At 36.4% G+C, this 12,497-nt stretch overlaps 1 protein-coding gene across 3 annotated transcripts in view; it reads right to left on the bottom strand.

The window, feature by feature from the left end:
• The window catches only part of UBE2E1 (ubiquitin conjugating enzyme E2 E1), a 53,486-nt gene that overhangs the window by 20,042 nt on the left and 20,947 nt on the right, over positions 1–12,497 (bottom strand). The window lies entirely within an intron of this gene.

Here is a 12,497-nt window from a genome sequence, read left to right as displayed (position 1 = left end):
AATGGCACTTCTTTATGTCTGAGTCAAGTAAATTTGCTTGGGCTTTTTAGTATATTTTGCTGTAGTATTCAACAATTAAAGCTTCATTAAATTATAAGTAAAGAAACTGCCCAATCAATGTAGGGCCCTGTGGTATCACAGGATCACTAATGTTACAATGTATTGCTAGAAATAATGATACGGGTCATTTTCTCTTTCTTCAATATTATTTTTAGGTTAAGCAAATCATATCAACATCTGCAACTTCCTCCCCTTATAAAAACAAACAAGCAGAATAGCCCCCAAACCTTGAGAAAACACAAAAAACAGCCCCAAACCTCTAAGGCTGCTGTACTTTAGCAGCAAAAAAAGAACTATACCAATCAGTCAAGTATAAAGTGGAACATGGAACAGTACAACATTTTGTCCATTCTCATTCCATACTGCTCTGTGTTGTTCTTTATTGTCAAGCTTAAACTAAATTGATGAATTGGCCACAGGCAAGATGCCTTGAAGCAGCACAGAGGAGGTGACAAGTACCGAGAGAGAGGTTTTAAAATGTTGCTGATGTAGATCCTGTGGTATCGTAACTCAGCAGGAGCAGGTCCTCTGATCACTCATTCTGGCTGATTTTATTGCATCAGAAACCAACTGTGTACTTATGTATATAGAGCAATAGCTTATGGACCTTCTCTGCATACAGTTAATAGTGTGTTCCCTCACAACCCCATCAAGAGGCAAAACTATCTCACGCTCACACATAATGCACTCGCAAAAATAGTATAGAATATAGTTACAGAAATTGTACAGAAGTAATTAGTTCAGGTAATGGCATCTAAAATCTCTGAAAAGGGAAGCAGAAGAGACAAATAGATACTTTGAGGTTTATGATACATCAGTAGCTTGACAAAGCATGCAACACAATAGTTTCCTTTCAAATTTAAGATGAGAGAAGAGAGACTGCACCTGCTATAATAATTATTGCATCTATCAAATGGGACATGGCATGCATAATTAGGTTTTGAAGCACTACTTGCAGGACTCTATTTGGAGTGCAGATATTTAAAAAAATATGAATAAATGAAAGCCACATTAAAAAATAAATGTTTCCAAAAATATTTTTGTAACAGTAAAATAGAAAGAAAAAACTTTGTCAGCATTTAAAAACATATAATTAAATCACCAATAAATACAACATTGAAATTAAAAGTCAATAAACCTTGTGGACTTAAATCAACTGCATAACAAATGGATACTGATATACAATCTATACTGATATAAGTGCCTACTGTGCATAGTGAATTACAGGAAGTGATTTAGTGACTGCAATTGGTTTCAGTGAAATTGTCACTAAGCAACATGGTCACTAAGTGAACCACATGACTAGGAGAGAGACCCTGTGAAGATCACTGGTTGCTGCCGTCTCATTCAGATAAAGTACAGTGTCCTGTGCCTACCCATTTTTTTTTTACTCCCTCAGAGGGCAGAGCTTTTTTTCTGGGCAGCACAGTGTATCCCTAAAAAGTGCTAACTCCAAGTTAACAAGCTCAGCTCTGTGACTTTAATTAGTTGATTAGGACCCTCCCCCAGCTTGCAGCTGCTGCCTAAAACTGATCAGACCTTAATCAGTTTCACCCTGAAGGCTTTTGTTGTCATAAATGCACCACTAGTCAGAAAATAATTTTTTTACTACTGTTTATTACTGTCATACTTGCGAACGGTTGCTATCCAAGGCAGTTGCTAAATGAGGACAACCTGTACTAATTTTGTATCTATAGTAATATACAGAATAATTATGTATTTGGCCCATAAATAAAAAATCTAGGAAGGAAACAAAAACACTAGAACATATCCCCTCCAGCAAGCCAACATTCAGATAAGCAGGGATTAACTCCAGACAAACAATCAGGCAAAAAACAATTTCCTAATCAAGGAACCACCAAGGAGGAACACACACCCCTATCAAAACTGGCAGGGCAAGCTATAAACAGGCATCACCGCACTGACGATGTTACCTAGTTGAGTAATGAAAGTCTGCAAGCAAACAACCAAGCTCAAAGAGTACCAAGAACTCCATAATAATGCATCAAGCAAACTCTCCTATTTCCTAATTTCTAGAAAAGCCCTCTTATTTGCCAATTTATACAATAATCAGTTCTTTATTTTGAATCAAGGGAATTACTGCTGTAACAATATAGCAAGCCACCTGTTATTTATTTGAGTTTTCCAAATCACTGGATTGTAAGTCAAACTGGATACTAAACAATTCAGTGAGAAACAGGGTTTATGTCTGTATTTTCATAGAAAAATAATTTGGGATCAGGCCAAGAGCACTGGTGAATCTACTTGTGACATATATGTAGATAAAACATATAACATTTGGCTAAGTAGCTTCAGAGCAGTTTGGTATTCACATAGCAGAAGCAGAAGAGTTGTCAGTAAAAGAACATGAATTAGGAGCCAAAAAACCCTTCAGCAATTAATTGAAAAGATAGTCCTACACAACTCACCATAATTCAAAGCAGAACTAACAGTAAAAATAGGGAACAGGCTTAAAGTAATTATATCATTCCCTTCTCTTTCCCCTCCCCCATGTAACAGTCCTCCAATTCTGTCCCCCCGCACACAAATTATCAATACGTAGGGTGCACAGTTCCACTAACATTAACAGAATCTGCACATTTGCCTAACCAGGCATTTGAAATCATACTTTATACTTAGTGATAAATTAAACCGAATGCTAACCTACTTTTTGACATTATAAACATATTTAATCTATATGAAACACAGTATTATTTTTAAGGTTCAAAAGGAAAAAAATATGAAAATATCAACTTAACTGTATTGTTTGCTGCAAAATTTCCATTTCTAAATCAAACTAAAAGGCTGACAAAATACAAGTCCTTACTCTAGGAAAGCCAGAAGGATGGCTAAACTAGTCCCAAGGTAGTGCTGAAGCTCTACGTAGCCCAACAAGAATCATTTTATTTAAAAGCAACTCCTGGTAAAATGGTTCAGAAAAATATAATCCATTTAGTATTGGCTTTGGAATACAAAATAAAATCAAAGTTTTATTCATCAAGAGCTTCCTAATTCCTCTGCAATCTCTTACCCTGTTCTATTTGAATCTTATAGTTTCATACAGTAGCAACTGTATTTTATTTTCCATTTGTATTAAAAGTATATATTAATTTTAAAAGACTATGGATACAATCCCTTCCCTGATATGCCTAAATATGCAAAGTCCATCTTTTTAAAAGTTATGAAATAATTTTCCACAATGAACAATGATTCCAGTTTCACAATAAATTGATATTATATTTTATTCTACATTTGACTTTATGTTTTGGTTGTTTATGAATAATTTCATGATGTAGGGCAGAACAGTATAATTACTTTATTGAAAGTCATGCTATGAAGAAAAAAACATGTCACAACATGGTTACTTATACTGCAAAAAAAGTTAAGCAAAAAAAGCTAGTTAAAAAAAGATGGAAATCCACTGAATAGAAGAATCACATTTTGTTCGTTGTGTAAAATGATAAGCATTCTAATCCTTGTGAATCTTTATGCAAAAGAAAAACCCACTAACTTTTGTAGGATTTACCACAGAATTCCAACAGGGAATAGATTGGAGGCTTCAGAATATTTCAGAGTAGATCCCTTTGGATATAATGAAACTTATTTCTAAGTAAAAATTCAGGAAATCCAGTTACATGAAGTTATGATTAGCTGAGAGTTTAAAGATCTTCACAAAACTTAGGAACCAGGAAAATTTCTAGGAGCCATATCAAATAAAAGAAACCATACAATTAGGCCCCAATTATCAAGCCCAGTTTTTATGCACCAGTCCCTATTGTAGTGCAAAGAGAGGACTCTTTGGAAAAGACCCTGATGCTGAGAAAGATTGAAGGCAAAAGGAGAAGACGACAGCAGAGGATGAGATGGTTAGATAGCATCACTGAAGCAATGAGCATGAAACCGAGCAAACTCAGGGAGGCAGTGAAGGACAGGAAGGCCTGGTGCAATATGGTTCATGGGGCCACGAAGAGTCGGACACAACTTAACGACTGAACAACAAAACAACAACCCTATTGTAGAGCTGTTTCTTTCAGATTCAATAGTGATATGCACATACGTGAAAATAATAAATATGACAGCAATTTTTTTTTTTTAAATGCATGCTTCCTACAGTTCATGCTGGAGTGATTCTCAACATTTCACTTAAAGTAACAGGGCTGTTGAAAATTTATGTCAAATTAATGCAACAGACAAATCTGATATATCAGAAGCATATAATTGCAATGTGTCTTTAGTAATAATTGTTTTTCAGATACATTACATTGTCTTGATTTAAAAGTGTTTTACTAGTTAGTACATAAAGTACCATTATTAAGTATGACTTTTGATATACTATGAAAAAAGCTAAGATTACAAGAAATGTGATTTGCCATAAAACTGTACAAATAAGCTTTTTAAATTGTAACTTTCTTCAGTTTCTTTAAAGAAAATTAAGGAACAATCGTTCATTCAAGCAAAAGAGTGAGAAAAAAACCATCCAAAGTATTCCCTACAATAATATGATATAAACTCTTATCTGCATTGTGGATGATAGAGCTAAGCCATTAAAATAATTCAGTGCTGAGAAATTCATTAAATATATGGGAAGTAATAATATTATATTTGATTAATTTAATTTAATTTAATTCAAATCAAATTAAATCAGATATAATTTTTCTCCTAACCTCACCCATTTCTCTGCCTTGGCCCTGCCTTTTCAGCATGCAGGTCTTAACATGACACTCAAAAGCTAAGTATGGCCCTTGGCCTGAAAAACGTTGTGCATGCTACACATACTAGACTAGTTTTTTATGAGCTAAGCCACTAGGAGAGTTTCATGGATAACGAAACCCAGTATAAATAACAGAAATTCCAGAAATAATCCATCCATCTCCATCTCTCTCTCTCTCCAGTTCTCTTTTCTATACCATCTGCCTATTAGCAGAAATCAACTAGCTATTTAAGTTCATCTGTACTAACTAAAACAAGATAAATGTGTATATGATCACCATGAAATTTGCACTAGCAAAATTTCAATTTTATTGTGGTTATGGCAGACATATTAAACATGCCCTTCAAATGTTTAAGACTCTTTGCTAGTTTAAATTTTGCTAGGATGAAAAAAACTATATGTGCAATTCTTTCCCATTTTCTTTTTTCAAACTTCCAAAGGAAGCTGAGATAAATATACTGTGTGTCAAAGAGATATCTATGACTCTCCCTGTTCAATAAAGAATTTGAATGGCACCTTAAAAATGCAGAGATTTATTAATTCCATAGGATTTCATGGGACAAAGTCTATTTTGCTGGATACATGCAGAGCCAGTATAGTCTAATGGTTAAGGTGTTGGACTAAGACTAGGAGATTCAGATTCAAGTCTACTCTCAGCTACAGAAAACCTTCCCCAACTAACTTATCAACATACTGTAAATTTTATGAATTCCAGAAACATCCATTCCGACTATGTCATTACTTCTTAATTTTCTATTGGTATGGGGAGGAATAACTCACACATATTCATTAGTAAATACAGGTAGTCCTTGGTTAAAGACAACTTGTTCAGCAACCATTTGAAGTTGCAATGGTGCTGAACAAGTGGTACTTAGGACTGGTCCTCGAAGTTCCAGCCATCACAGCACCCCAGAGGTCGCGTGGTCACAAATCAGGCGCTTGGCAACTGGCTTGCACTTATGACAGTTGCAGCATCCTATGGTCACATGATTGCCACTTGCAACCTTCCCTGCCAGTTTCCCACAAGCAAAGTCAATAGGGAAGCTTGCAGAGAAGGCCACAAATTGCTTCTGTCACTCCCACTGTTTTTTCTCCCGAGGAGCCCACTATCGAGTATGAGATCCCTGGGATTATCCCATAGCACATGCCTGCCCACAGCATCCCCCTGCCCACACCCTGTAGCGCATGTCCAGCCATGCTCGCACTACAGCACCTCCTTCCCTGCTTTCCTACACTCACAGGGCACCGCATCACTCCCTCCCCCACTCGGCCACACTCATGCAGCACCAAAGCTCCCCTGGGAACACTCACACCACAGCACCCCCTGCCCATACTCCATACCACTCACCTGCCTGTTGGCCTGCTTGTGAGCCACCCGGGACTTGCAAATTCCTGCTGGCTTCCCCACTGACTTTGATTGTTGGAAGCCAACAGGAAGTTGCAAGTCGTGGTCACCTGAGTCTTTGCTTAACGATGGCAACTGGGACTAGTGGGATACCGTCACTAAACAATGCAATCACGTGACATCACGCTTTATGACATCACTTAGTGATGGAAATTCCAGTCCCAATTACTGTCATTAAGCAAGGACTACCTGTACGTATCCTTAAAATATATTCTGGCAATGAGAACAAGAAAACACAGTAACAGTTAACCTTTCCTGGAGGAAAACACCATGAAAATTGTTGAGTACTGAAGTGTCAAGGAACAAAAATATATGATGATGATCTCTCATCTGGTATTACTTTTATCTTTGTACAATTCAGAAATATCTCATCCAACCTTTGATATCTTCACAATAATCTTAATTTTAGTCTATAAAAGTGACTCGGCCAGATTCTGCTACATGGTTTTACTTATGCACTAGTGATAGAAGCCACTTTTTTTTCCTTCAAAGAGTAAAGCCATTACTGTACCAATCAGACTGGTAATTTTGTAAGTTTTAAGAGTGGACAGAATCTTTCATAATCTTGAATTATTACCAGTTTAAATACACAGTTGATCCAAACCAAAAGTAAAGATCCAAAATGCTTTGGATATTCTGGGTACAGCACTACTCGATTCAACAGAAATATGAGAATACACCTCCATCTTTCAGTGTTAACAATAATTACAAAACCATCATCATGGAAAGTTCTGAATCAGGACTGTGACATAAAGAGAAGTAAATTCATGTTTTCCACAGAATGTTTTCTATTTACGCTTCTATGCTTTCTCATACAATAGGAAACACTAGTACCTCACTTCTTCTGTTATTTCTTCTCTGCATATATCCAAACGTAAGAATTCTCTCTGGTTCAACTAGCCCATGTTTCCTATAGGTCCAAAGTTTCCTTCCAACAATTAGTGAGCTGTAGAAGTTAATCCACTCCACAATCTCTTTGACTATTTTTAACTAAAAATGTTAAAACAGTTAATCCAAATATAGGTCTATCTAGTTTGGCTTTTAATTCCAATTATCTAAAGTTAGCTGGAATGCAATGTTTTTACAGCTAGTGGATTTCACAATGAAATATCAATAATCAGTTATTTTTATTATTATTATTATTATTATTATGATTAGCATACTAATCAATTAGCATTTCTGTAAGACTGATGCATGATTTCAAGATGTGACATATAACCTTGGCAATAGTTACAAATAAATAGCCTTTGAGGAAAAAATGCAATCTCTTCAGTTACTTAATAAGATAAGCATATCACAGGCATTTGAACTTCTAGCAGCAGAAAGATCTCTTTTGAAAAAGCCTGGTACACTGCCAGACTTCTTTTGGTCACAAGAAGTGATATGATAAACTTGCCCAACAAGTTATGTAACTGCATCTTAATCAGTCAGTGTTGACAACCAATAAAGATTACATTAACACAAATAAAATTGGAAGAGGTATCTCCTTTTCTAATGTGTCCTACTGATTTCAGTGTCAGCTAAATTAAGCAACCTTAGTCTAAATCTAACACACAAGCCCCATTCCAGAGTAAGAGTAAGTATAATTATGTCTATATCTAATCCACTCTTTCTTTTCTGAATTATCTAAAATATGAAAAATGTGCTTAGCCAGCTTAACACAGTATAGATGTTTATGAAAGTGCAGTATCACTAATAAATTAATCCAACTGACTACTTTTAGTGCAAGGCCAACAAAATGGAGAGGCACCAGGAATAGAATTTTAAGGCTAGTATATAGCTTATAATTAAGGAATTATAAACTATATACTATGCTACTCAATAAAATGCATGCACATTTGTTTATTTTGCACTTACCTGATCTGATATTCTTTAGTCTGAATTCAATATTTGAATATTAAAAGAAGAGTAGTGATTGTGGCAGTAGGCAATGGTCCACTGAATTCAATTAAGAGCTTTCAAATAATTATACAAACAATGTAAATGCCTTATATAGACAGTCTTATGCTGAGAATTGACAGAGGAAAGACTGGCAAGAAACCATTCTGTAGCATGGGCAATATTTTAAAATAAGTCCTTCAGGGGAGTACAGTCCTCTGTAAAATATTAAAATAACCAGTTTATTTGCTAGGCCCCTTTCAGCATTTATAAAGCAAACCAGTTTAAAAGAATGTCTATGTATGCTTATATACAATTATGAACACTTGACTGATGATTATCCAATGTTGTTGTAGTTCACAGTCAATATTCCTCTTACAGTTAACTGCGAAAGCATTTTATCTTTCCTTTTTTTTTCCGTCTCAGCCAACTATATTGCTAATAATAGAGCTATTTTCTTTTTCTTTCTGAGGAGGGAAAAGCAGATGTTCATATGATTTACTTTCAGATTGTTGCAAACTCTTGGTCTCTTATAGAAATCAGATGCTTTGGTCTTTGGTCCCTGTTTAAACACTTCCACTTTCTACATCTAGAGTTACACAATAAAGTGTGATCCTGACACTCTAAAGAACTAAAGTGAACTGGAAAGGCAGGCTGCTCAATCTTTGCTCTTTTAAAGTTTCTGATACTCTTAACATTTCCTACAAATGAAGTAGAGGTACTCTCCCTCAGAATTTCATAATTTTAAGTGCTATGTAATGAAACCTCTAGATGCAACTGTTACCCACACTAAAAAGTCCCTGTTTTCATCATATATTCCTTTCAGAAGAGCACAGTGGCTCCCCAAATAGTGTATGTGAACTGTCATGCTCCCTCTTTCCCTAAACTCCACTAATTTGTTCTTAATAGATTTTAGGATTTTGCTCAACATTGTACATTTCTATAGGGCTTTGCAAACAGTTTGCATGGACATTTCCTGGCAATGAACAATTTTGTTCAGAAAGGAATGTGTGGAATCTTATAAATTGGCCTTCCTAACCTGGTGCCCTCCACTTATGACAGCCTGGAGATGGTGAGAATTATAGTCTATCTGCCTGAGAATGGGATCTGTTGTCCAATATCAGGTTAGAGAAAGTTGGGGAAAAAAATTCAGTAATTTACTTCCAAGGAAAACTTAGAATTACTTTAAGACAAGAAAGCTCCAAAAAGAAACAAAAGCCTGAAACAAGAATAAAATAAACATAAAGTGCAGAAAAAAATGTTTTTAACTCTGATGACTAGCTTTCATTAACAAATTAAAAAAGCTGACTAAAAGTTAAAAGGCTGAGGTACAAATGAGCAAAGTAGGCCTGTGTCTTGAATTGGATAAACCATTACATTCATATTGTATGATGTTATTTCATATGAAATAGGCTACTCAAATTTCCCAAAGAACTGATATACAAATTGGCATATTTTAGAAAATTTAGATTCCAATTCTTATCAGCCGCATCCAATATGGCCAATAAGATTATGGGAACTGTAGTCCAAAACACTAGGAAGCCACCAAGTTGCCTGTCCTTGTTAACTGTGCACATTCTTACTGAATCCTCGCCATAAGAATTGTCCTCAGTACAGCAATGCATCCTGGAAATGCTGAAGACTCAAAAGGCTGAGGGAAAGGACCTGATACTGTTTCTATTTGCATGAACCATTCTTTGGAATCAAGCTATGGAAATTAAATTGTTATTCTTCTCTAAGTCTTCTTACCCTTCACCACTGAAAAACCTCTACTGTATTGGTTCTCTTGCATTTAGAAATGTCCAAACTATCAATAACTATGTGACAATTTTATGGACAATAAGTGACACTTAGTGCTTTCCCAGAGGATTCCTAACGCTACAAATAAAAATTCACTCTACAGCTATTTTGTCTTTCCTACTTAAGATTTTCTATAGAGAGAACAATTATAGAAGATATGGTACAAAAAATGGGAAGTAGAAGGTGAGATCTTCTGGATACATACACATACATAAATAATCCTCTGGACATAGACAAACACCACACTATTCTCTTTGGGGATAAGAAAAGGAGTAAGAAACAGTATGCCAAAGAAAAAAGATGAAATTTTAAAAAGAAAAGGAAACACAGCTAAAAATAGCTGACTCCAACACCATTCACAATACCTCCCTATACCTTGCTATCCTTGCAAATCATCCTTGCTTCCACCACATCAATGCACCACTTCATACAATGCTGTTTTTAAATTTCTCACTTCTTTTTGAGGATCACTTCAACTCCATTCAAACATAGCTTTCACTGTCTTTCCCTTCCTCTCCACTCATTCACTTTTCCTTCATGTATTTGTTTGGAATCTGATCCTTACTAAAACTAGAGAGGATTATTAAACTATTAAATTATTATTAATGTTAGACTAGGTTACCAACCTTAGTTGTACCTATTCTTTTGAAAAATTTTGGGAATGTGTAAGGGGCATTGCTCAATAAAAAACTCATAGTTACATCAAACAAATCACTGCCCATTTGTTTGATGTAACTATGAGTTTTTCAGATGGTGCTGGAAAAATGCCTGCTTTCACCACATCTACCATCCAAATGCATTTAGAACTTCAGTATCTATATTTCTAATAATTTAGCTATATTACACAGTATCCTAAAGATGACATAAAAGAAAAAAAGGCTTTATGTCATTTAATGGTCTGAAGAAACAGCAAGCTGCTGAGCTATACAAACTTCTTCATTAGGAGAATAGAAAAATAGCTATATAGAGCTAGGAACAGTGAGTAGATATTCCAGCTGGTGCTTCTGAAGGTAATGCTATCTCAATATTCAAGCAGTCATTGTATGAGTTATCCTCAATATTCATGTGACAAATTGCAATATCTCCTCCCTGGATCAACCAAGCAATGCTGTCAAGATCCTTTCCCAGTGCCTGGAGACTATGAGGGTCTGGATGGGGGAGAACAGGTTTTGGATCAACCCTGGCAAGACAGAGTCACTGTGGGTTTTAAGGCCCCCTGGTTCTGGGATTTTCCAACTTTGACTCTGCACAGGAAAAAAGACGAAATATTTATACGATCTGAAGAGAAATCAGAGTATATCCTATACTTATTAAGTTTTGGGAGTATTTATAGTATATTTATAGTAGTAGATTACATAAATATGATTGTGTGACAAAAGCTAAAATTTTCAGAGGATAATATTCTTTTGAACTACAGTGGGGCAAAAAAGTATTTAGTCAGCCACCAATTGTGCAAGTTCTCCCACTTAAAAAGATGAGAGAGGCCTGTAATTTTCATCATAGGTATACCTCAACTATGAGAGACAAAATGGGGGAAAAAATCCAGAAAATCACATTATCTGATTTTTAAAGAATTTATTTGCAAATCATGGTGGAAAATAAGTATTTGGTCACCTACAAACAAGCAAGATGTCTGGCTCTCACAGACCTGTAACTACTTCTTTAAGAGGCTCCTCTGTCCTCCACTGGTTACCTGTAGTAATGGCACCTGTTTGACCTTGTTATCAGTATAAAAGACACCTGTCCACAACCTCAAACAGTCACACTCCAAACTCCACTGTGGCCAAGACCAAAGAGCTGTTGAAGGACACCAGAAACAAAATTGTAGACCTGCACCAGGCTGGGAAGACTGAATCTGCAACAGGCAAGCAGCTTGGTGTGAAGAAATCAACTGTGGGAGCAATAATTAGAAAATGGAAGACATACAAGACCACTGATAATCTCCCTTGATCTGGGGCTCCATGCAAGATCTCACCCTGTGGGGTCAAAATGATCACAAGAACGGTGAGCAAAAATCCCAGAACCACACGGGGGGACTGAGTAAATGACCTACAGAGAGCTGGGACCAAAGTAACAAAGGCTACCATCAGTAACACACTATGCCGCCAGGGACTCAAATCCTGCAGTGCCAGACGTGTCCCCCTGCTTAAGCCAGTACATGTCTGGGCCCGTCTGAAGTTTGCTAGAGAGCATTTGGATGATTTAGAAGAGGATTGGGAGAATGTCATATGGTCAGATGAAACCAAAGTAGAATGTTTTGGTCTAAACTCAACTCGTCGTGTTTGGAGGAGAGAGAATGCTGAGTTGCAAAGAACACCATACCTACTGTGAAGCATGGGGGTGGAAACATCATGCTTTGGGGCTGTTTTTCTACAAAGGGACCAGGACGACTGATCCGTGTAAAGGAAAGAATGAATGGGGCCATGTATTGTGAGATTTTGAGTGAACACCTCCTTCCATCATCAAGGGCATTGAAGATGAAACGTGGCTGGGTCTTTCAGCATGACAATGATCCCAAACACACCACCCGGGCAACGAAGGAATGGCTTTGTAAGAAGCATTTCAAGGTTCTGGAGTGGCCTAGCCAGTCTCCAGATCTCAATCCCATGGAAAACCTTTGGAGGGAGTTGAAAGTCTGTGTTG

Source organism: Python bivittatus, unplaced genomic scaffold (assembly GCF_059951505.1).
Source record: "Python bivittatus isolate LINGU-HERP-01145 unplaced genomic scaffold, Pbiv_v1 ctg000610_np1212, whole genome shotgun sequence".
NCBI lineage: Eukaryota > Metazoa > Chordata > Lepidosauria > Squamata > Pythonidae > Python > Python bivittatus.
The sequence above is the reverse complement of the archived record's forward strand: the minus strand, read 5'-3'. Positions and strand labels throughout refer to the sequence as shown.